The sequence below is a fragment of the Sebastes umbrosus genome, chromosome 20 (assembly GCF_015220745.1).
Source record: "Sebastes umbrosus isolate fSebUmb1 chromosome 20, fSebUmb1.pri, whole genome shotgun sequence".
Lineage (NCBI taxonomy): Eukaryota > Metazoa > Chordata > Actinopteri > Perciformes > Sebastidae > Sebastes > Sebastes umbrosus.
In genome coordinates, this window is record NC_051288.1 from 26737353 (window position 1) to 26761773 (window position 24421).

General features: G+C 40.4%; 1 long non-coding RNA gene across 2 annotated transcripts in view; it reads right to left on the reverse strand.

Moving 5' to 3' along the window:
• Positions 1-24421, reverse strand: part of LOC119479302 — a 117831-nt gene that overhangs the window by 69966 nt on the left and 23444 nt on the right. Inside the window, exon 3 of one of the 2 annotated variants that reach the window (XR_005204659.1) lies at positions 21879-22042. The exons of the other annotated variant lie outside the window; for it this stretch is intronic. This is a non-coding gene — a long non-coding RNA (uncharacterized LOC119479302). Of the gene's footprint in view, positions 1-21878; positions 22043-24421 lie in introns of those variants that run through there. 2 annotated transcript variants of the gene reach the window in all.

A 24421-nucleotide genomic window follows, 5' to 3' on the forward strand; every position in this document is an offset into this window, starting at 1 on the left:
GTGGCGCTTTGAGCGCGAAAGGCTATGACCCGCGAAATGCCGCTTGCGGCTTTAATTCTGTTCTGTTATTGTTATGCATTGAATGTAATATGAAATATCCATAAAATATGTCACTTAGCATAACCATAAGGATGTATATATACTGTGCATGTAGCAGCGCCATCATGCAGAAACCTACAGCAGGTCAGCATGTGGGAAACAGTTTTTAGAAGACTTGAAGGGAAAATAAAATGACCAAAATATTAATAATGGAGTTGCTGTTTAAGTAAGATTTCCACCCGTCTGCATCACAAAGTTGAGCTGACGCTGTTTAACATTCCTGTAACTGCTGAAGCATCACACAACACAACACAAACTAAAGACATCCAGCCTCCCTCTTTCTCCTGGTCAGTGATGGACTTTGAGTTTGAAGGTTTAAAGGAGACATTTTTCCGTCTAATGTGGAGCGTGTCGAGTGAGATGAGCCTTCAGATGGACTTTTAATGGTCTGCTGTCAATTAGAGGCAGCCGGAGAGGAAACTATTGGTCCCCTGGGGAGGAGGGAGGAGGGAGGAGAGGAGGGATGGAAGGATGGAGGAGGAGAGGTGGCCAAAGTAGGGATGTCGAGACAGGTTGAGGTAAGAAAAGGATGTAGGTAACAACGAGATAAATGTAAACTATCGGTTCTTGTGACTCGTGTAAAAACACATCTTGTAGTCGACAAACGTTTCTGTTTTATTTACTCTTTTGTAAACGTGCCTTAAATATGTCACAATATGTCATTTCTGCTGCTGTCGGGCTCTCGACAGCCAATACAACTAACATTACATGAAGGACGGAACCGGCCAAAAGAAAAAATAAATGAATATATAAATAACTCAATAAGTAAATAAATAAAATTAATTAATTTATATATAAATAAATAACTCAATAAGTAAATAAATAAATAAATGAATATATAAATAAATAACTCAATAAGTAAATAAATAAATAAATTTATATATAAATAAATAACTCAATAAGTAAATAAATAAATGAATATATAAATAAATAACTCAATAAGTAAATAAATAAATGAATATATAAATAAATAACTCAATAAGTAAATAAATGAATATATAAATAAATAACTCAATAAGTAAATAAATAAATGAATATATAAATAAATAACTCAATAAGTAAATAAATACATGAATAAATAAATAAATATGTCATTAAATATAGCAAAAGAATTAAAAATAAATGTATGCATTAATTGATCAAATATGACATAAATTGATATTTCTATTTTATTTTATATTTTTTTCATCTTATATATTTGTATTAATTCCCTTATTCATTTAATATCCTGTTTAATTTCCACTTTTATATATTTAGGTTTATTTTTTAAATATTTTTAAATTGTATTTATTTATTTTATTTTTAAATATGTGTATTTATTTATGTATTTATGCATTCATTTATTTATTTATGCATAATTTTCCCTTTGCATCTCATCCACCATTTATTTCCCCAAACTTATTTATTCTCACTCAATGAGGTCATCATGGGGTTTATCAATTCATTAATGGCTACATTTATTTTTAATATTATTTTTGCTACATTTAATGACACATATTTATTTATCAAATTATTTATTTATTTATTTTTTCCATCCTCCATACCTGTAGCATCTTAACTCTGGTGGGTGTAAGTTTTGCACGTCTGGTTGAGTTTTCAGTCGACAGCACTAAACTAGTCTTTGTTTGATCGTTCTATATTTTACATTTCCTTCCTCTCGTCCTCTTCGACGCCACTGAAGTCACAACTTAGTGATTATTTCTGTCAGTTTGTCCTTTATTTGACTCCGAGGCCGAGGAGACGAGGTCACGCGGGTCGCGGACCACATTTAACCGAACCACCAGGAAGCCTCGCGTCTCAAACTTTAACTGGAATTTTGAGGAGAAAAAAAAACAGAAATCCAGTTCTAATGAGGCCGGCTGTTGTTATCGGTGGATGTCAACGGTCCATCATTTGTGAAGCTGAATCCCCAAACAACAGCTGCAGTCTCACACAGAGCTCAGAGTAATTACACACCCTGCCTATAAAATATATGTAGCTCTTAATTAGCGAGGATAGGTGCTGCTATCCTGCCAATTATGATCGGGTTCGTTAGCATGTGGTCAACTTTCACTTCAGGTATTCCCACAACGAACTGCCTACTCACTCAAGTCCGTTTCTCCATCGACCACAGACGTGTTGGACATCTGTCTCAAGGAAAATAATAATGTTTCATTTCTCTTACTTTAATCTCTGTTGTGTTGATCTACTATTTGACATAAACAAACCCGAAGAATGATATATCTATAGAATGATAAAGGAGGAGGAGGATTCTGAAACCTCGTGTAAAGGGACTACATATAACTTTCAGAAATGTCTTCACCTGTGTCCGTTAAGTCAACTAAAGTCAGCGTCCTGTTGCTGGCGCTTGTGCTCGCTCTACATAGACATGAAGGAGCATCGCTCAACACAGTGAGGAGACACACGTCAGCTAAAAGCACAATATCACTCTATATTTCAGCTGCTTGGCAGTAATGTTAGCTGACCAGACCAAGGTCTCTCCATGAATCAATGCTGATCCTAGTGTTGGCTTTTCCTGCTTCAGCCCCGCTGCTTGAGGCTGAGGCAGGAAAAGCGGGCCGGTGCCGGGGCTGAAGCAGGAAGAGAAACGTTATCGTCTTCTGACTGCGCCCGTAGGGACACACTGGCACCCGGTCAGAGACGATAACGTTTCTCTCTGCGGAGCCCCGTCACTTCACAAGACACGGGAAACCTCTGTTGGTCTGGAGGAGCTGCAGCAGTTATTTCTGCACAAACGTCCACTGAACATTCACTAGATATTCTCAGAGCTAAACTAACTCTCCTGCAGTGTGGAGTGAGCAGCATGCACGGGAGAGGTGGAGCGAGAACGCGCGCGTTGTGAGTGAAGACAAGCAGGCAGAGGAGCGGCCTGAACAGCGTAGCCACACGCGAGCGCGCATATGCAAGCGAACGTGCATGGGATCCCGACCCGGTAGATTTATGCGTGTAAAATGTTACAAACAGTCCCTTTAAAGACAGAAATCAATGTCTGAAATAGAAAAAAAAGCATTTATCACGCTTTTAAAGATATCAGATATCCAACATTCAATGCAGCATGTTAGCAGCAGCTTCAGTCCTCCATCGTTGTCTAAGCAAGATGCATTCAAGCACATTATTGAGTGTAGGTCACCTGCGATCTGAGCCCAACACGCAATCACTGTGTGTTAAAGATACACCTGCTTACTCACGAATAGCACAAGTGAAACCTTTACACTTGCTACAGCTTGTTAGGACGCTGTTAATTATGTTAGTTATAATCAAAAGCAACGGAAAATTGCAGTCTTTCAAGTAAGGCTGCAGCGATATTTCCTGTTTCACAATTACGTTAATTACACATGAATTGATTTTGTGGGATATATATATATATATATGTATATATATATATATATATATGAATTATGCATTACTTTTCGTAGGTATAGCTATGAACAGTGTATGAAACCAACCTGATTTATTGAAAGGCTGGTGGTAGTTTTGGTTCACAGCTGTGGGAGTAAATGACGTTACACCGTCAGATTAAAGTGGTGATGATGGATCGATGGTGAAAATGCTGCGTGTCGCACCTTTAACCACGCCCCTTCCTCACCTCCACCTGTCGGACCCGAGTTGGACCGGATTTCAGCTCCGTCGGGCGTCGTTTGCCGTGCAGCATACGGGGGGGACCGAGGATCGATAAACTCCACCGGCCGTCGGAGAGTCGGCTGAATTTCGAGCTATGAAGATAACGATGTAATAGATATGATAACTACTACGTACGTACTTGTACAGTAGGAATTACACAACAACATTTATAGAATTGTGCAGCATATGCCCAGCTTTAGTCTCACAGAACTTCTCACTGTGTCAAAGCCTGTCAGATATAATTAGCGTGCCGAGGACCGTCGAGCGGATCACTCAGAACAAAGTGGCTGATTATTAACCACACCAGTAATTTCAGTCTCTTTAAATAAGTGCTCTTTGTGACGGACCTATTTCTCTCTCTCTGTCCTCCATGTCTGACTTCTCTTTGTGTTTCTACGTCTTTGTGCTCTTTCTCCTCTCCACCCAGCGAGCGGCTCTGCAGCACCTCGAACACAATAGACGGGTCGAAGCTGAAGAGTCACAGAAAAGTGTGTGAAATGAAGCCATTCTTCCTCTCAGGTCATTTAGACCCATTCAAAAGCAAACAGGTAAAGGTCGGCCATCACCGAGGATGAGGAGCTCTCATCGCTCAAAGAGCTGCCGGATATTTAACAAAAAAAAGCTGATAAAATACAGCTGCTGTTCCAGCTGCTGGCGGAGACGACGCTCCGTGTTTCAGCAGGTTATACCAGGTTATCTAACAAAGAGCGATCAGTTACTGCTTTTAAAACCCAGCTTCCTTTCTTTCTTTAGTTCATCACGTTTTAGTTTAACATCCTTTGTTTTCATTTAGAGTTAAATATCAATATCAAGCTCACTAATTAACACACTGGAGCTCGTTAGTTTAATACGGACACCAACAGAAATGTAAAAACAACTATTTGTGGTTTTAGGGGGAGTTTTGTTCTACGAATATAGAAAAGGAAGGTAACACTTAAATATATATAAATCAATAATAAATGGTAAATTGATAGTTAATTAAACTTAGTTAATAGTTATTTTACTGTTCACAAATAGTTAAATGATAATTAATAATGTTTACTAATTATTAGTAATGCTATAATTTATTATTATATTAATTAATATACATATATATATAACATATATAGTAATATTATATTATGAATATTAATTTTTTTTATATATATATATATTAATATTATATTAATAATATTAATATATATATATATTAATATTACATTAATAATATTAATTCATATATATATATATGAATGTCATATTATTAATATTAATTTATATATATAAATATTATTCATATTAATTAATATATTTATATATATATATATATATTAATATATTATTATTTAAACACTCATTTTTATATATAAGATATTATTTGTCAACTTTAAAGAAATTGTTTGTAAAACATCTATAAACGTTACATAGATATTTTTAACACTTTATTAATTTTTAATAACTGGTTAATAAACTGTCTATAAAAATTATTTGGATGGCTATTATAAAGTTAAAACTGATGATTATAATATTGTTAAATGGTTAATAAATACTTTGTAAAGTATCTATAAACATTATTTAGATAGATAATTAATACCTTGTCAATGGTTAATCGGTTTCTGGTCCGTCTGTCTATGTAATGTTTATAGATGTTTTACAAACAGTTTCTTAAAGGTTTACAAATCATTTGGTAATTATTAATAAATACTTAATATAGAATATAAAATGTTATAATTTGTGCAACAATAAACTGTTAATAAATACTTTACTAATGTTATCGTCTTTTATCAACTATGATATAATATATCATTTATAAACTAATTATTTCATATTACAGAATTTAATGATACAATAACATCAATTATAGAATTACTAATAATTAGTAAACATTACTTATAATCATTTTGTTGTTTGTTTACCATAAAAAAATAAATATTAACTGAGTTTAATTACCTATCAATTTACCATTTATAAATGATGGTTATTATAAAGTGTTGACGTAATGATAGTTTGTGAGATAAATACTTAGCGGAAGAGGAGTCGTAAAATGAAACGAAGAGAAGCAGGGATGAAGAGAAAAATAAAAGTAAATGGATGAAAATAGAGAAAGAGTATCCGGTCAGAGAGAGAGAGAGAAAGAGAGAGAGAGAGAGAGAGAGAGAGAGAGAGAGAGAGAGAGAGAGAGAGAGAGAGAGAGAGAGAGAGAATAGAAAAAAGGTCAAAAGAGAAGGAGAGGATTTCGGAGAGGCCGGAGAGGATTTCCATTTACTTAACCAGGGATGTGATTAAGGTTGCTGTGGCGATGCTTGCCGTTACCATGGCAACAGAGGATGGAGTGTGCCGTGCTGTGGTCCATACTAAGAGCCAACAATGTGGTTTTCTGCCTGGACATGACAGAATGGAACAAAAACCTATACGACACTAGTTAGCTCCGTGCTAACACTATGATTTCATGGGATATATATGAATACAAATTCACGTATGTTTCATGATTCATGTAGAGCTCTTTTTACTTTCCGTTTTAGACGTGACGGCGTGTGAATACAGCTTTCACTTTCATTTGTTAACACGTCTCTTACCCAGAGAGACGGTCAGCGAGTGCAGCGGTATGACAGAATAAGCTGCAGATCAAAAGTCAGAAAACATTTCCCACCAAGAGTCGTTTCCAGCCGGCTGCCTGCTCTCAGAGAGCCTCACAAAAGGCCCGTCTGTAGTCTCATTTTTTACCGCGGGGGGTCAGGTAATGTCACCGTCGCTGCAGCACTTCATTGAATTGAGTCCGTTGCAAACAATGTTATTTGTGATTATTACAGGGCTTGCATCCTCGTGGGAGTGATAGTTACTGGAGCGGAAAAAATTGACTGTATTTCAGGCCGGCTCTCTCCTCCCTCCGTCAGGCCCGGTACTGTCCCGATCGATGGAGCACTCTGTGCTGTAATTTCTGTTTTAACTGCCTCCTATTTTTCCACTCCGGCTGTGCTTCCTCGGCTGCACAAGAGTCTCTTCTCTGAGCTGGAGAAGCTATAGGTGACGTATATCTCCCCGGTAATCACAGTGAACATCCCAGTAGTTGATTAATAAAATGATCTCTAATGTTAATCCCTTCATACCGGCCGTATTTAAACTTTAAACCTGACTTCCACACTGATCTCTCTGTCTTCCTCCACCATCTCTTTGAAATGACTTAAAAAAGTATTTTGATATGACGCCGTCTGATACCATCGGACCAGGATGTTGAGGTTGGAAATTGAAACATGTGGCGATGCTGCGGCTCGGCTGCAGGTTACACCGGCTTAATGATTCAATTATCTGATATGATTGCCTACACAGGTGCCTATATCTGCCTTCAAAGTCAGTAGCTGGGAGTTTTCTACCTTTATTCAACCTGCGCTGCACAAACACACATTCAACACTGACTGTGTGTGTGTGTGTGACATATTCAACAGATGTGTTTGATAACTGAACTTTTTTATTCTAATTCAACTCTTTCTGAAGGAAACAACAACTTTTCAGATCGATATTCTACCTTCCAAACAGCCTGTTAACTCTGTTAGCTCTGTTAGCTGTATTACTACGGCTGTGAGGATTCACTCAGCTCACGATACGATACGATACGATACGATACGATACGATACGATACGATACGATACGATACACCATATTGGGTTCACGATCTCAATACGAAACGATATTATAACAATCATTTTAACAAAACTTGAATGATGAAAATATATGACTGAGACTTTTATTCAAAAGACACAAAATGCAAACCAATGCTGTTGTTTGTCCTTTAGTTCCATCCTCCATCAGTCAGTAACAGACCTTCCCTCTGTCCTCTGTCCTCCATGTTTAACCGTTTCATTGTGTTTAAGCTTATTGAACAGGTGTAAAAACGTATCTTAGCTTTACACTTGCAAAGTTTTATTGCACTTACTAACAGCAACGAGCGTAGCGTCAACTCGTCTCCATCAGCTGTTCACTGACTGCGCTATGTGTTGATGTGTGTGGAAAATTTCGGCGAGGGCAGACCAGATTTTACTGCGCATGTGTTGTATCCCAAAGATATGACGCGTCCTCAGCCTCCTTCCAGAGGCCTTACAGAGCAGCAGGAAGAGGCTGCAGCTTTAGCCCCGGAGTCCTGCCTATTATGCCCTGATATCAAGATTCAGTTTTTCGTCTCGACAATGCAAATCGTCACGTTTTTATATCGCAATATTTTGTTGCACGATATTTCGTCACACCTCTATGTATTAGCCTTGTTAGCAGTGGCTCTACCGATTGCATTCACACTTCAAAACTCATAGAGTGGTGTGCATTTGTGGAGATTATCTTTTTGTTTTTGCAGGATCTGGTTCGTGCTAACGGTTTATTTTTGGCAGAATTTTAAATGACACAACTAGAATGAAGTGATTATGATGAAATATCACTATTTGAACCTCAGATTTGGTTGTTTTTTCCTGACTGAAGCACATAATAATTTCTGTTTTTACAGTTTCTATGATAAATTTAAAGAAAACAGTTGTGGGGGTTCAGATAAGCAGAATTAAAAACTGCTTTATTACAGGTTCAGGTAATCTTACATGCTTTATTACTTTACCTCTGATTAAACAGACACATTACTTTGTCCTCACACAACGGTACTTTTACTCTCTGTAGTCCTGTGAAATACTTTTACATATAAAATAAAGCCAGTGATGGAAAAACAATCCAGAAAAATTATTTGTTGTTTTCTTCGGTGGCGTGAAATCGAGTCGGAAGACATTGCTGGGGGGGGGACTCTGTTAACGGGAACAGAAACTAATTTCGGTCGAGTTTCAGAGAAGAGCGGAAAAGAAATAATCACTTGAACGTATATATAGCCGGTATTAGACTGGGGGGGGGAGTTTGAGTCCTGCAGTTCAATAAAGGGAACAGAATCCATCCTCGGCTTTCTGCTCGCAATTCTTTTCAGCACTTTTCAAAAAGGTTGCCGACACATTGTCATGCACTATTCATGCCGGTACGGACTATTGTGTGCCGGAGAAAAGGTTGGAATAAGGATGAAATGTATGTATTGTGGGCTGTGACGGAGCAGCTGTTTGATGTTCACACCTCAGCCAACAAGCATTCATATTTCAAAAGGAGTTATGACTTTTCCACATCAACAAGCCTTTTGCTTTTCTATTTGCTCGTCTCTTCTTACATTACACCCGATTCCACTGTTGTTATTTTCATCTTGTCTCGTCCTTTTTCTCAGACAACAGTTTGTCCTCTCTGGTGCTTTTTGTCTGTTTCTCCTCTCGCACTCTCTGAACCGAACCTCCATTCTCTCTCCCATCACTCCTCCCTCGTTCCTCGTCTCTCTGAAAAAAGTCTGAAAAATGTCTAAAAAAATTTACAGAAAAACTCTGAAAAATATCTGAAAAAAAGTCTGAAAAATGTCCGAAAATTTATAAATAATTAATTAAAAAGCTGAGAAAAACTCGTCACTTAAAGGAGAACAGCTGGTCCTCCTTAAGAGAGTCTGAGCCGGCATTACAGAGACAGAAAGTTGGCTCTGGGTCTTGAGCTCGCTGAGCGGAGGAGTTGTAGCCTCGTCGCATTTATTCACCGACAAATAAAGTGCACACACACTGTCTGCTACAGCTACTGTACGTTCACAGCTAGAACGCCACCGACAACACAGTCGGTCGGAAACTGCTGAAGTTACGCCGCGCTGACAGACCGTATGTTTGTGACTACAGGGAGCACGAAGCTACCAGCAGAGCTACAGATGCTAACGGAACACAAACACACACACTGTCTGTTGGATAATCGCTATCGTTAATCCGAGCAGACACACAGCTGACAACCTGCTAAACTAAACTAAATGTGCGGTGGAGACTTTTACTGGGAAAGTGGCTGCATGTCCGCGACACTACACGCAGCATCGTAGCTGCTAAGTTAACGCTCCCGGACGGTGAACTGGAGACATGCTGCCTGAGAGGCACAAATCTTGTCGGTTAACGGTTAATAATGGGTTAACGAGGGTCGGTTATCGGTTAAGAAAATTTTTCAAAATTAGCATCCCTAAACGTTAGCAAGTGCATATCAGCTACATGACCATCTTCATGGTATCCCAGCAGCTGGCCGATCTCAGGCCATATATTGTCCTTTATTCGGTTGTTGAGGTCGTAGTGTTTGTCGTATATTATTGGGTGTAGAGAAGAGGACGGCCCGTTGTTATTCCCAAACACCAAAAGTCTGAAAAATGTCCCACAGGACAGAAAAATAGCCATTACCCCATTATAATCCAAGACCACGAAAATGCACGCTCTCAGTGCAACAAACAGAAGCATGTGGTTAATTATTATGCAGAATTACGGCGATCACAGGATTTCACAAACAGATATTTCCGCAGGTGGAAATACGCTGAAGTCGAGGTCCGTCCGAATATTTTTTGTGCAAGAATTCATAATAATGAGGCGTCATATGAACACATCAAGGTACACCATTGTCCTACTGAACACGCATAAGAAAAAGCCTCACATTGAGTCACTGCTTGGCTTCCATACAGCCTGTTGGTGCAGCGCCTCAGGCTGTTAATGGTGTTTCTCTTTCACTTCATTTTCTAACAGTGTCCAATGAACCCAAGATAATTACAGAATCATTCATCTGCAGAGACGTGTCTAGAAGAAGTGTGAACCGGTACGGAGACTTCATCATCTGCTCCCCATCACGTCTCTGTAAATCACAGCTGTGTCCAGCATGTGCACACGTACATATGTGTTTTTCTATCTCCAGATGGAGGAAGCCATATGTCTGAGAGGAAACTACAGCGTGTCAGATGCATGTACGCTGCCCATAAATCAAACACTTACGTCTAGTAACAGCAAACAACAGCAACATCTGTGTGTTTGTTTGCAACGAGTAAAGCTGCAGCATCATGTGTTCCCTCTCCTTCTGCACCACAGTGTGAAGCCTCTCGTCCATCCTCTCTCTGAGATCAGGCTGCCTCCGACATGAGAGGACAGACAGTTGAGGATGGAGGATAACTCTGTACGTGGCGAGCGGGACTCCCGCAGCGCTTCAGCTCCCCCCCAACCTCAGGGGGAGTTACAGCCGCCGATAAGGCAGCGGCGGCATCGACGGATGAAACCGCCTCTAATCTCCGTTCGACAGACATGAACGGCAGATGGAGATAGCACTCCGACCCGGTGGAGCTCTCTACTGAAATAAAGAGACACAAGAAGTCCCAGAGGAGGAGGAGGAGGAGGAGGGGATGAAGATGTCCAGGCATGTCAGGAAAAATCAGCTGTCAAAATCAATATTTTTTCATTAAATGTCGTTTGCAGACGACAGTCTCCACAAGCTCAAAGTGACATCTTTACATTGTTTGTTTTGTTCCGCCAAAAGTCTCAAACCCAAAAATATTTCATTTAAAATGAGTGAAAAGCAGAAAATCCTCACATCTGAGAAGCTGGAAACATACTGGATTACTGGTTGCTGGATTGAAATCAAGGGCCACCAGTTAAAAAAAATAACACCCAAGTTGTATTAAACTCTAGAAACTGTTCAAACAGGCAACAACTAGTTAAAACGCTCATGTCATGTTAAAGCAATAATATCTTTTATTTAAAAAAGCAGTTATTAAAAAAAAGAATAGACATAAATAAGTCTGGGGAAATAAATAAGGGGTGAAATGCAAAGGAAAAATTGTGCATAAATAAATAAATTAATAAATATATATATAAATAAATAAAATTAATTATACATATTAGTATTAACCATTTATTTATTTAATTAATAAATGAATTAAAATTAAATATAAAATAAATGTAAAAATAAATGAAAGGTAAAATTAAACCGGAGAGTAAATAAATAAGGGAATTAATTCAAAGAAAAATAACTAAAGAAGCAAATTAAAACAGAAATATTAATTTATGTTATATTTTATCAATTAATTAATGGCTACATTTATTTTAATATTATTTTTGATGCATTTAATGAAATCTGTATTCATTTATCAAGTGATTTATTTATTTATTCATTTTTTAATTTTGGCAGAAAATGTCATATTATGCAGTTAAAAGTTAGGTTCTTCCTGTACAACTAAAAGTTATTCTTGTACAAAATTACAGGGTTACTTATAAAAGAATAATGCTCAGAAAGGACGAAGAATAAGGAGAAGGTTCTGATTTGTGATGGTTTTTAAAAGACTTTTTGGAGTTTAATTGTTTAAAAATAAATAAACAAATGTGATCATGTGACTTTCAGTGCATTAAACCGGCTGTGAATGGTTGAAATCATCACCTCTGTGGACATGAGATGTGTTTCTCAGGCCGGTTTGAGACAATAAGACATCTTCAAATCTCACGTTCAGTTTAAGGAAATATTGTGGTTGGATAATGAAACTATTTCTTCCAAGTCAGCAGTTAATATCTGACTCCAGAAGGGATTTAAATTGAACTTTAAGGGATTCTTACTCTGCTGTAATCTGGTATCATAATCAGTTAAAGAGAGAGAAGTACGTGTTCTCTCCATCAAAGCAGAGAGAAATGGGTCTGGTCCGGTGGGATGAAAACCACAGAGGACTGGGACTAGATTAACTCTCCCTTCACTTCTCTTTTCCTTTTCGTTAACTCCTTTCCTCTCTCCGTCTTCCAGTCATCTCCTCTCCCTTCACTTATTTCATCTCCTCTTTTGCCTTCCCATGAGATCACATTTCATTTCTTCCTTCTTTCCTTCCTCCCTCCTATTTAACTTCATCCCCCCTCTTGTTCCTAGCATCCTTTCCTTCAGTTCCTCCCTCTCTCCCTCTCTCTCTCTCTCCTGATGAATGCAGATGATGCTGGAGCGTCTCTTGAGCCTCTTTAGTTTCTTCTCTGCAGGAATATCAGAGGCGGAGGGATGGCGTTGTTTCCTGTGTGCTGTTTTAATGATTAAAGCGGTCCGTATGGCGTCCACCGGCTAACGACCACCACAGGACCTGTACATTAACAACAACAGAGAGACAATAAAAACTCCTCTCACACCCAAAACTGCTGTCGACGTGCTCCGGAGCGAGACGGCGAATCCCGACAGAGCCCTAGAAGCCCCGCCCACCGGGTGTAATAAAGGCCTCTGATTGGCCCTTCAGAGCGGAGCTACGAGTGGTGCAGGACGGGTTGTTTACATCAGCAGCAGACCTGCGTAACAAACTCACAATGAGGCTGATGGTTGTGTGGTTGCCATAGTTACCACCGGCAACAAATGGCGCTTGTCTCGTCGAGGGTCCTGAGAACGCTGTTGCCAGGCAACTGACAACAAACATGGACCTCGTGTCCTTCTTCCATGTAAATGGTTTCACTTCATCATCGTGGTTATGAATGAAAAACAAAATTCAACAGTAATTTCTATTTTCAAAGCGGTCCCTTGGCCTCTGACCTTAAGGTATGTGAATGTGTGAGGCTTTTTGTCCAAAAAATGTCCGAAAAAAGTCCAATAAAAAGTCTGAAAAATGCCAAAATAAATGTCTGAAAAATTTCAGAAAAAGGTCTGTAAAATGATCAGATAAAGTCTGAAAAATGTCTGAAATATATCTGAAAAAAAGTCAGAAAAATGTGTAAAAAAATATCTGAAACAAATATCCGAAAAATGTCCAAAATAATTTAAAAATTCTTTCAAAAAATGTCTGAAATTCTTTTTTTAAAACCTCAAAAAAGGTATTAAAAAAAGTCAAAAAAATGTCAGAAAAAAGTCCAATAAAAAGTCTGAAAAATGTCCAAAATAAATGTCCGAAAAATGTCCCCCTTAAAGTCGGTCACTACATATAAATAGTTTTTTCATGTGCTTCCGTGGAGTTTGTGTTGGAGTCTGAGTTGTGGTCGGAGCTTGTTGTTTGTTGGCGTTATATCAGACTCCATTTCTGATCGGACGTTAGCTACGGTTACACGCTGTTAGTCCTGAAAACAAAGCCACTCGCGAGCGTGCATGGTGTCACATCCGTTGGACTTTTTCCAGAAAAAAAAGTCCCTCATTCTTCACATTGAAAGGCTGATAGAGGAAACCCAGAAACATTTATGTGTTGCGATTAAATGTTTTAATTGATTGACAGCCCTAGTAACAACATGATGTCAGCTCAAAGGTATTATGGGAATATGTGATGTTCAAACTGTTTATAAGCAGGTCAGTACCAGAGATGAAGCTGAGAATAGACGACATGCACCTTTAAACTCTGTGCTCTGTCCTGAACGCTCCCTCCATCCCAAATGCCCCTCCGGCTCTGACAAAAGAAGCTTTGAACATTTTATATTTCACACAGCAGCTGCTGCTTTACAAGCGGAGGTACGCACATGGACACCGGGGGCAGCGGCGAGGGAGGAAATACAGCTGGCTGTCAGCGTTAAAGTGATGACGGAGAACGAGCGGGAAGCATTTTAATTAGCGTTGTTCTGTGAGGACAGACGGCAGGTAGCGTCACTCCTTCAGCTTCTTTGTTTGTGTTGAACTTTAAGTCTGTGGTTCCGGGGAACATTGGGTTGAGTTTGTGCTGTCAGGAGGCAGCTGGTTCAACATTACATTTAAAATAACTCCACTTTTATGCTCCGTTCGCTCTTACAGTTGGATAAAGTATCATTTGGAGTGTTTCTAAATTCTACATCTCATTTACCTTCTGCTCAGAGTTCTGAGGCCTTCCAGCATCATTTTAAAATAGATTTTTTTTATGGTTCCCATCTGTAAAATGAAGCCATCCATCAGGTGGAGGATGCTGTTTCTAGATCCAGGGTGGAACTGGTGCATGTTTTAGGATGATAAACAATAAAAACCTATCACTCCTCAGCCCTGCAGCTGGTTCAATTCACCGTGATGGATTATCCTCCTCTAACTACTTTCTCCAAGCTGCTTTTCATAGAAATAAACTGAAAACAGAATATTACATTTGGTTTAGTTAACCAAACCATACAGTGTGTTTTCTCCTTTAAATCGGTTTATACCATGCAGCCACTTCGGAACCATTTTCTTTGAGTGTCATTATTGTTTTATGGTATTTCTTTTTGCTTCTTGTGTTCGGGGCTTTACTAAACTTAAACCACAGATTGGTTTTGCAACTCGTAAAGTTAGTAATGTGCCGCCACAAAGCTGGAATACAGTTAGGAATGCACCGGTAACACTTTTTTACAGACCGAGTACAAGCACTTAGTACAAGTACTAAATTTACATTTGGGTACTCTCCGATACTGAGTACCGATACGAGTACTTCTCTGTGCCAAAAGACCCTCGTTAACAGCCAGCTGGAGGGTGTGAGCGACACACGGCAGGCTGGGGAGTCCCGAATACGAGGCGATGCGCCGCCACCGGCTCTAGGTCAGCTTGGAAAGGCTCGGGGCGAAGGTGGCTCGCGGCCGCAGCTTTACAGCGCTCCCCGCCCGGACCTCGCCGCACCGTGACCAAAGGGCTTGCGCCCTCTCTCCCTGCTGGGGGTGGCCCCCTGCTCCCGGTGCGACCGGGGTGGACTGTCCTCAGTGCGCCCCAACTACGTCGTGCCCCCAGGGTGGGGCTTGGCCCACGTAAAAGGCGCCAGGGGTTTGCGGCGATGTCGGCAACCCACCCGACCCGCCTTGAAACACGGACCAAGGAGTCTAACGCATGCGCGAGTCAGAGGGTGCAAGCAAAACCCTGTGGCGCAAGGAAAGTGAGGGCCAGCGCGCGGCGGCTGAGGTGGGATCCCGGCCCCGTGGGGTGCCGTCTCCCCCGCACCATCGGGGAGGTGGAGTGAATGTAAAGTGGTATCGGAGCCGTTTTGCGGGTACGAGTACATGAGCACTACCATGAGGACTACTCTATATGCTTCTAGTTTGTAGAAAATCCTCTTTACTAATAGATGTTATTTAGTTTAGTACGTGGAGAACAAAACGCTGTCCAGCGGTAGAGTTGTTCCGATACCAATACCAGGATCGGAAATACGTCCAATACTGCAGAGAATTTGGGATAACTTCCGTACTTCAGTTACGCCACTTCCAGTGTTATTTGAAGCCAAAACCTGCATCACATGTTGCTGGACATTTGTAGGAAAACGCACTAAAAATAAGTTTTTTAGTGACGCTCATTATCACGGAAAAAAAAGGGAAATTCGTGTCGATGTTCACGAATCAAATAGATTTAATTTCGTGACTATTTTCTCGACCTGCCATGAGACTGAGCTGGATAATCCAACCAGGAGAAACGGAGTCCTGTGACCTCACATCGTCCGACTCATCTCCTCACACTTTGCAGCTCTATAAACCCAAAACATTTGGTCTGCAGCGAGCCTCACATCGTCCACTTCCTACTTCCGGTTGCACTGAAACATCCAACATATCCGTGATCCGGTGACAACATACATACGTTATCTTAACGTATGTATTATTCATGCCGTTAATGAATTCAGTGGTGTAATCGAGCCCGTGACCTTCCATCCATGAATACAATAAGCAGAGATCCCTTCAAACAGCCATAATAATTACCATGATACTAATTAAAATCCTTCCACTGTTCCTCACCTCCCTGCAGCCTGTTATCTGATTAGTGTTTTAGTAAATTTAACGCCGCTGTTACAAACACAATCTGCTCCCAATTTGCTCTGTTTCTTCATTTGTTCTTTTTCTTTTTTTATTGAAAGCACTCGATGAAAGCCGTTCAGTCGGGACATGAGGGGTCAGACGCAGAGCTGAGAGTAATAAAGACAGAGCCAGATGACAGATAGCAGGACTGATGGAGGCTGAGAGAGTGAAAGAAAATGTGATAAAATGTCTGGAGGCTGTTTCCACAGCTCCTCCAAGGCCTCTATCCTCGCAGAGCGCCGGGCAATTTCACAGGAAATGGAAGAGGTGGAGAGCAGGTGAGGAGAGGGAGCGGGACAGACACTTAAGATGGAATAAATTACTCTCTCCTCAGAGCACAGAAACGAGTGGGAGTGATACCTCCGAATCCATTTTACTATTGAGAGCAGACTAACACAGAACAAGATGATGAGCATCAAAGTCCCGCATCAAAGAGAGAGATATGATAATCTGGTGCTCCAGTCAAGAGATGATGTGGTCAGAGGGAACATATCTTCACGGTTGTAGTCGATGAATAACATCCTGCCTCCGCTGATTTAAAAGAGAAGCTGCTGGAACACAACGAGATGCCAGCTTTAAAACATGATGGACGATACACCGATCTACCGATTCAATACTATCACGATACCTGGGTGCCGATTCCGTATGTATTACGATTCAATATCTTTTTTTACCACTAGACCATGGAGGGAAGATGATGACTCATACACTTCTAGGGACTTTTACTTTGTAAAATCTCTAAATGAATCCAGTAATAAAGTTTGATTTTCAGCATGTATGTAGTCAGAGATGTCCTGAAGTCAAATAGATCAGGATCATTGGCAGGAATCAAAGAATAAAGACTGAATGAAGCCGGCTGCTAATGTTTCTGCTGCTGCTTCTGTCGCCGGAAAGTCGTGAATACAAATAAAGGAAATATTATCTTTCCCACTTCTTTATCTTTATTCATCTCTCTCTCATGGTCTTCCTCGCCCTCCTCTTCTTCCTCCATATCTCTCTCTCTCTCTGTGTTACTGCCTTCCAGCTCGGGGTGAGAACAGGTGAGATCGATATCTGCTCAGCACAGGTACGAACGAGGAGAAACAAAAGCAGATTGATTTGATAGAGAATGAAGCAGCAGGTTTGTTGTGGTTTTGATGAACTGTGATGAAGTCGGTGAGTAAAAGACGGCTGAAATCAACACAGTTAAACCCTGAAAAGTATATTTTCACACTGGATTAAAGGATGCTTGATTCGCTAAAGTCACTAAATTTACAACAAACTCTGCTCCTCCTTATTCTTTTATTTAGTGGCGGAGCAGCTTTCAGGCGGTTTGATGAGTTAAAACAGCTCAGAGAGTTTGATATTTACTGCCTGGTCTGTATTCCATGCATTTTTAATGCCAACGCTCATTTAAATTCAACTCTGCCTCTGTTTTAAAGATGGCATTATGCTAATGTTGTATTGTTTGTCTGAAAACTGATACGTGCTGCAGCGTTTTACCGGTCGCCTCGCCGTTCAGAGTTTACATCTCAGAGGAGTCGACTGAAGAATCACAAAAACAAGAATCTGTGTTGTGAATCTTCAAAGAGAGTCACAGCGTGGACGCAGCGCTGCTTTTACATGTGTCCATATATCAGTACTGCTAATTATTATCCAGTTAATGAGACTGATGAGAGGAGATAGTTCATCAGGAGGGCGAACACTCGAGGGAGAGGAGCTCTACCATGAAACCACATCCACATCCAGCATCTTCCTCTGCTGCCGGGAGGACAAAAACTCATCATCATCTCTCTGTAAAAGAGAAGAGCTAAATATAGTACACATATATATCTATATCTAAATATATCGGTGATGTCACGATACCCAAATTCTGACTTGGACACGATACCCTGCCTAAATATCTCCATACCGATACTGAAGCGTTACCACGGCAACAATCAACATCAGGAAAAGAAATGGAATAATAGATGATGAAACATGGAACATCAATTATTTTACTAGTTAAAAATGTAGTCCCTTTAATTATTTGCATTTATTTTTGATATTTACATTCCATCTTTATTCTTATTTCTATTTTTCTTATAACTTCTTTATGTTTATATACATTTTCATTCTAAAATGGGACAACTGTAATTTCCCCTGGGGATCAATAAAGTATTTCTGATTCTGATATCACTTATTAAACAGCGTTTCATGAGGCTTTTATTTGTAAAACAGCGTCCCCGCCGCCGCATTAGTAACAGTTAAGGCATATTTATTTATTTATTCATTTAATTTTATTTATTTATTTATTTTATTTTTCTATTTATTTATTTATTTATTTATGTGAGTGTAGAGTAGGGTTAGGGAAAAAATCGATTCACCTACATATCGCGATTTCTTTTTTAACGATTTTGAAATAGATTGTGCTTCATTTGAGTCGATATGGAAGTAGAAGGAAGTTACCGCTTTTATTGTGGTAGTCTGAGTAACGTGACGTCAGATTGATGGATTATATTCACCAGAAGTATAAACCATTACATGTCCCTTATAAATTAAAAAGAAAATACCACTAATCTGTGGTTAACTAAAAAGGCTGAAGTATGTCCAAAAATATCTGAAATATGTCTGAAAAAAATATAAAAATATCTGAAATATGTCCGATAAAAGGACGAAAAAATGCCAAAGAAATGTCCAAAATATGGCCCAAAATATGTAAATAAAAAAGGCCAAAAAAACGCAGAAATATGTTCAAATAAAAGGCTGATATATGTGTGAATAAAGTCTATAAAATGTCTGAAATATTTGCGAAAATAAGGCAGAAAAATGTCTCCAAAATGTTCAAAAAAAAGACGGAAGGAAATCTGAAAAAAGTCTGCAAAAAAAAACATTACATGTCCCTTATAAATTAAAAAGAAAAAGCACTAATCTGTGAGGGAAATGTCTGACTTCAGGACATCTCTGACTACATACATGCTGAAAATCAAACATTATTACTGGATTCATTTAGAGATTTTACAAAGTAAAAGTCCCTAGAAGTGTTTGATTCAACTTTTTCCCCATGGTTTAGTGTTAAAGAAGTTAACCAAACATAGGGACAATCTAGTCTGTCTCAGTATTTGAGGCTGAAGTTAGTGTCCATGTAGCATTGAAATTAATTATATTTAACTTATAAAGCCTATTTGAACCTGAGAGAATATTAAAAACACAAAACATTCATTCATATTTTGGCTACGAGTCATTCTTTGGCTCTATTTAGTGTTTAACACCTTCACAAGGACACTTCAAAGTTCTCTTTACAGCTCGACGTTGTTTCCTTGTGTAGGCAGCGTGGTTCAATCTTCACGTTTGACATACAGCTCGCCATGTGCAGAACACGCAGCTTTATGTTTTATAATCTGATCTCCCTGCAGCCGTGAATAACAAAGTGAGCCGAGAACAGCCGAGCAGCGACTCCGTTATATACAAGTCGACTCGGCCTCCGGTTACAACATCTCTTCTTCGGCTCTGCTGCCGCTTTATTGCCGCCTGACCGCCGAACTCTTATTGCTCTTTTATATCATGAGTTCATCTGGGGGAAATAAAACAATACAGATTGACCTCTTCCTTGCCGTCGGAGCCTCCAGCTTTACGCTTTCTGTCCAGACCAGCTGAACACTGTTGTGAATCCTAGTGGAGATCTCAACGTCTCCAACGGTAAATAACATGCCAGGTTACTTTAGAGACAACGTGTTTAAACTGTCATTGACACACGTCACTATATGTATAGTTGAATATTTCTATTTGATGTTAATATGCAGCCGTGGGTATAACACTTCAGTGTTGGGAGCTGGATCAGGCCGGTTGTCTCGGCCTTTTTTACTCTATTTTCAGGTCAAAATGGTCTTCATCCCAGCAGGAGAAGTCTTGTAAAGTCACTAAATGAACCTGAGTAGTGGTTTTATCTTCACCTGATTGAACAAAACAGACGTCTCCAGGTGTTTTCCTGTTTGTTTCCATTAAAGGATTTTTTATTGCAAAGCCCTTTGAGGCCAAATTGTGATTTGCGGTTCTCTTAAAACAATTGATACGACTCCAAATCGATATTATATCATTATGGATTCATGTCAAACCCGTTTAGTTTCATTTTATAAATGAGGGAAGTTCACTGAGAATATTTTACTTTGTAGAGCTGTTGCACTTTTTTGTATTTGTGCTCAAATCTTCTATCAAAAATATGATACAGAAAATACTGAGTGGATTATTAGATTATTAGTAGGGATGCACCGATACCACTCTGTTTCAGACCGAGTACAAGTACTTACATTTGGGTACTCTCCGATACCGAGTACCGATACGAGTACTTCTCTGTGTCTAAAGACCCTCGTTAACAGCCGGCTGGAGGGTGTGAGCGCCACACGGCAGGCTGGGGAGTCCCGCATACGAGGCGGTGCGCCGCCACCGGCTCTAGGTCGGCTTGGAATGGCTCGGGGCGAAGGTGGCTCGCGGCCGCAGCTTTACAGCGCTCCCCGCCTGGACCTCGCCGCACCGTGGACAAAGGGCTCGCTACGCCCTCTCTCCCCTCCCGGGAGGGACGGGACCCTCTGCTCCCGGTGCGACTGTCGACAGGGGCGGACTGTCCTCAGTGCGCCCCAACCGCATCGTGCCCCCAAGGCGGGGCTCGGCTTACGAAAAAGGCGCCAGGGGTCTGCGGTGATGTCTGCAACCCACCCGACCCGTCTTGAAACACAGACCAAGGAGTCTAACGCACACACGAGTCAGAGGGTGCAAGCAAAACACTGTCGTCTTTGCGGTGTGTTCAAGTACAACATGTCGGCCAAGACAAAGGCGTCGTGAGGCGACTCAAAGGTTGGCCTTCATCGCCTCGTTCTTTGACGTCGGCTTGGTGTGTCTGGGCCTTTACTTCAGAGCTGGTTACGTAGTATATAAAGTGAGAAAGACCACTTATGATGGGCGAGTGAGGAGGTGGCTGTGTCCAACAAACACAGGACTACAGGACTTCAACCGGGAGACCCGTGTTGGAGATCGGTGTTTTGTTTCGTAAGTTAAAGACATTTGTCATGTGTTTTGTAGCCACGGTTGTCACGTGATGTGTTTTCTGTACTGACGTTACGATGTTTCTGTACGTGTTTTACTTAGTTTACGTACTTATTTCAAGCCTAGCCACGACGTTTTCCTTTAACCTAACTGAGTGGTTTTGAATGCAAAAAGGCTAAACTGCATCCTCATGATGGGTGGAATGTCGTTGTAATGTCGTGATATTTATACGCCTCGAAGAAATCTAAATTCTAGAAAGATAAAATCTCTGTTGAATTCCGTCTCCTGAGCTTCTCAAACAGCAGCAAAGTGTTCCTGTTGTCAGATTTTAAACTAATCTAACTGCAGTTTTATCACTTTCCTCACCAAAGTTTTCTCTGAGTCAAATTCAGTCTGAACCCTCCGAGACTCGCTGAGAGATTCAAAAGTCTAATTGTACAGACACAGAGAGCCCATAACTCCAAATAAAACCCTTCCTCATCGCTGCGGAACAGGAATGCGTTTGGGGGTTTTGTTGTTGGAAGCCGACCGAAGCTTTACGGTCGTTTTGGGGCCGCGGCGTCCCGCTGGGTCTCGTCTGAACAGCGTTGGCAGTAAAAACCCCCGGGCTCGCACACAGATAATGTTGAATATTTGATGTTTTAATGTTCCTGCCTTGTTTTTTTGTTTCCAGGTCCACTTGTGGTTGCTGGCAGTGGACGGTGCAGATTACGTCTTTGATGACTTGATGATTGGGTTTAAAAGGCACCAAATTATTCCACCGGGGGACGCGGCGGAGGATCAGGGCCGACACTTTGCTTTCATGTTCTCTGTTGGAGGAGGTGGAGAGAGAACAAACAAAGAGAAGGTGTTTATCAGTGTATACTAATGACTCGTCTCTGCTCGGTTCTGGATATGAAACATTTACCAGTTGCGTGGGTGTTTTATGACCTTCAAACATGTTAAGACCCCGAAGAATAACTGAGGGTCGACCTGTATGAGCATCAATACAAGTCTAGAATCTATCAGGGTTGGGACGACTCACCTCACGGTTCAATACTATCACCATACTCCGGTGATGATTCAATATGTTTTGTGTTTTTTAGATATTGTGATTTGATATTACGATTTATAGTGAGTTTTATTGACTTTTTTAACACTAGACCAGAGGTCAGCAACCTTTACTATCAAAAGAGCCCAAAAAAATAAATAATAATCTGTCTGGAGACGCAAAACATGTGATCATTGTGATGAAGGTAACACAGTTTATAGTCTAAGTATATAGTATATCAGTGTAACGCAGTGAGGGCCAAAGAGACAATGTACTACGGAGTATTAGTGCCACAATGAGGGAAACAACATCTGAGATTTACAGAATAAAGTCAGAATATAACAAGAATAAAGTCATAACTTTACGAGAAAAAAGAAAACACGTAAAATTACTACTTTATAATATTATGACTTTATTCTAGAAATCTCAGATGTATTTTTTTCCTCAATGTGGCCCTAATACTCCGTCGTACCATAGACCTACAACTATGATAAATACAAATGAAAATGTAAACATAAAACAGTTATTCATTTCCATGTTTAAGAACCCACAGGGAGCCACTGGAGAGGAGCTGAAGAGACGCAGGTTGCAGACCTTTGCTCCCGACCATGAAGGGGAAAAGTTGAATCATAAACTTCTAGGGGACTTTTACTTTGGAAATCTCTAAATGAATCCAGTATAAATGTTTGATTTTGAGCTCTCGGTGTATCCGTCAGGTCCAGCTCTCTTTCTGCACTGCTAGCTGTGTCAGCTGCTGGATCCGAGGCTTGTTGGGGGAGATTTGGGAGTCCGGCCTTCAGATGTGAGCGGTGGGCAGCAGAAGACACACATCTGTCCAAGCAGCTGCTGTGATGCCCGGCCATCCGTCACAAACACACGCTGGACGTGGTGGTTTTCAGCGTGGCTCCATGTTTGCTCACGTAAAACCTGCTCTGTGCCTCCAGGATCACAGATTTCCTTTCTTTATAATCTGTTTTGCATGTATTTCAGCAGGTTAAGGAACTCTCTAGTCTCTGATTCAACATTAAAAATTACTATTTGAGCCACAAAAGTTTCATCTGTGACATTCAAGATCGCTGCAGAAAGTCGTCAACTGGATTCTCAATCTGAGCAAACAGCCTGAAGTTTCCAAATATACCAAACACCTCAGACTGAAGTAGTGAAGAAGGTAAATGTGTTTAAAATAATGCACCAGAGAGTTCCACCGTTTCTCCATTTGATTTAAAGGTGACGACATAAAGAAAGCAACCTCTCGGGGGTGAATATTTCACTTGTTTTAAGTGGGATGAAAGTATCATACAGAGCAGAATAATAAGTGTTACCTTATAATAACTTTAAACTGTATTACCGGAGGGGAACTTTAAGGAGGGGAAAGCATTCAAGTAGCTAGAAGATTTCAATATGGAGAGATTAGATAGCACACATTGTCTGTCTGACTTTAACAGTTGGTGCAGACAAAAGATACCAACACGTTCTCATCCCAACTCATCACGTACTGACGCTTCGTCAGACCCCTCGGCGTCACTTTTCGGACGCGGTAAACACGTGATTAATGTTGTGAACTGAACAAAAACACTTGTTTAGCTTCAGGCAACAAAACCACTAAAGGCTCAGACACACCAACCCGTCATCAAAGAACTAGCAGCGACAAAGAACGACCGTTGAGTCGCCTCCCGTCGCCTCGTGTCTCGGACAAAAAGTTGCTCTCGAACACACCGCAAAGACGACAGCCGACGGTCAGTTAGCACGTACGTTCTGCGCCTGCATGAGAGGAAATAACTCTCCATGCCAGCGGTAGTCTGTATTCATCATTCAGAAAGGGAAATGGGAACGTTTGAGGCGAGAAATCTGTGTAGATTTTGAATATTGGCAGTTTGACGATATTAGACGGCGTATCGAACATTTGCTCCGACGTTTTCGGAGTTTAGAAGCTCCACAAACTGCTGTGACAGCCCGCTATAGCGCCTGCCGGGTCGCCGGACGGTCACGATCACAGACCGCTACGAGCTGCTGGAGCTCTCTAGAGACCGGTTTAAATATCACAAAACAAATGTCCGTTATAGATGAACAGGAACCTGTGGTTATCTGGTTATCTGCCTTTTCAGAGTTGAAAAGCTCCACCATCGGCTGCAGTTTGAGTAGATGTTGTGGATCGATG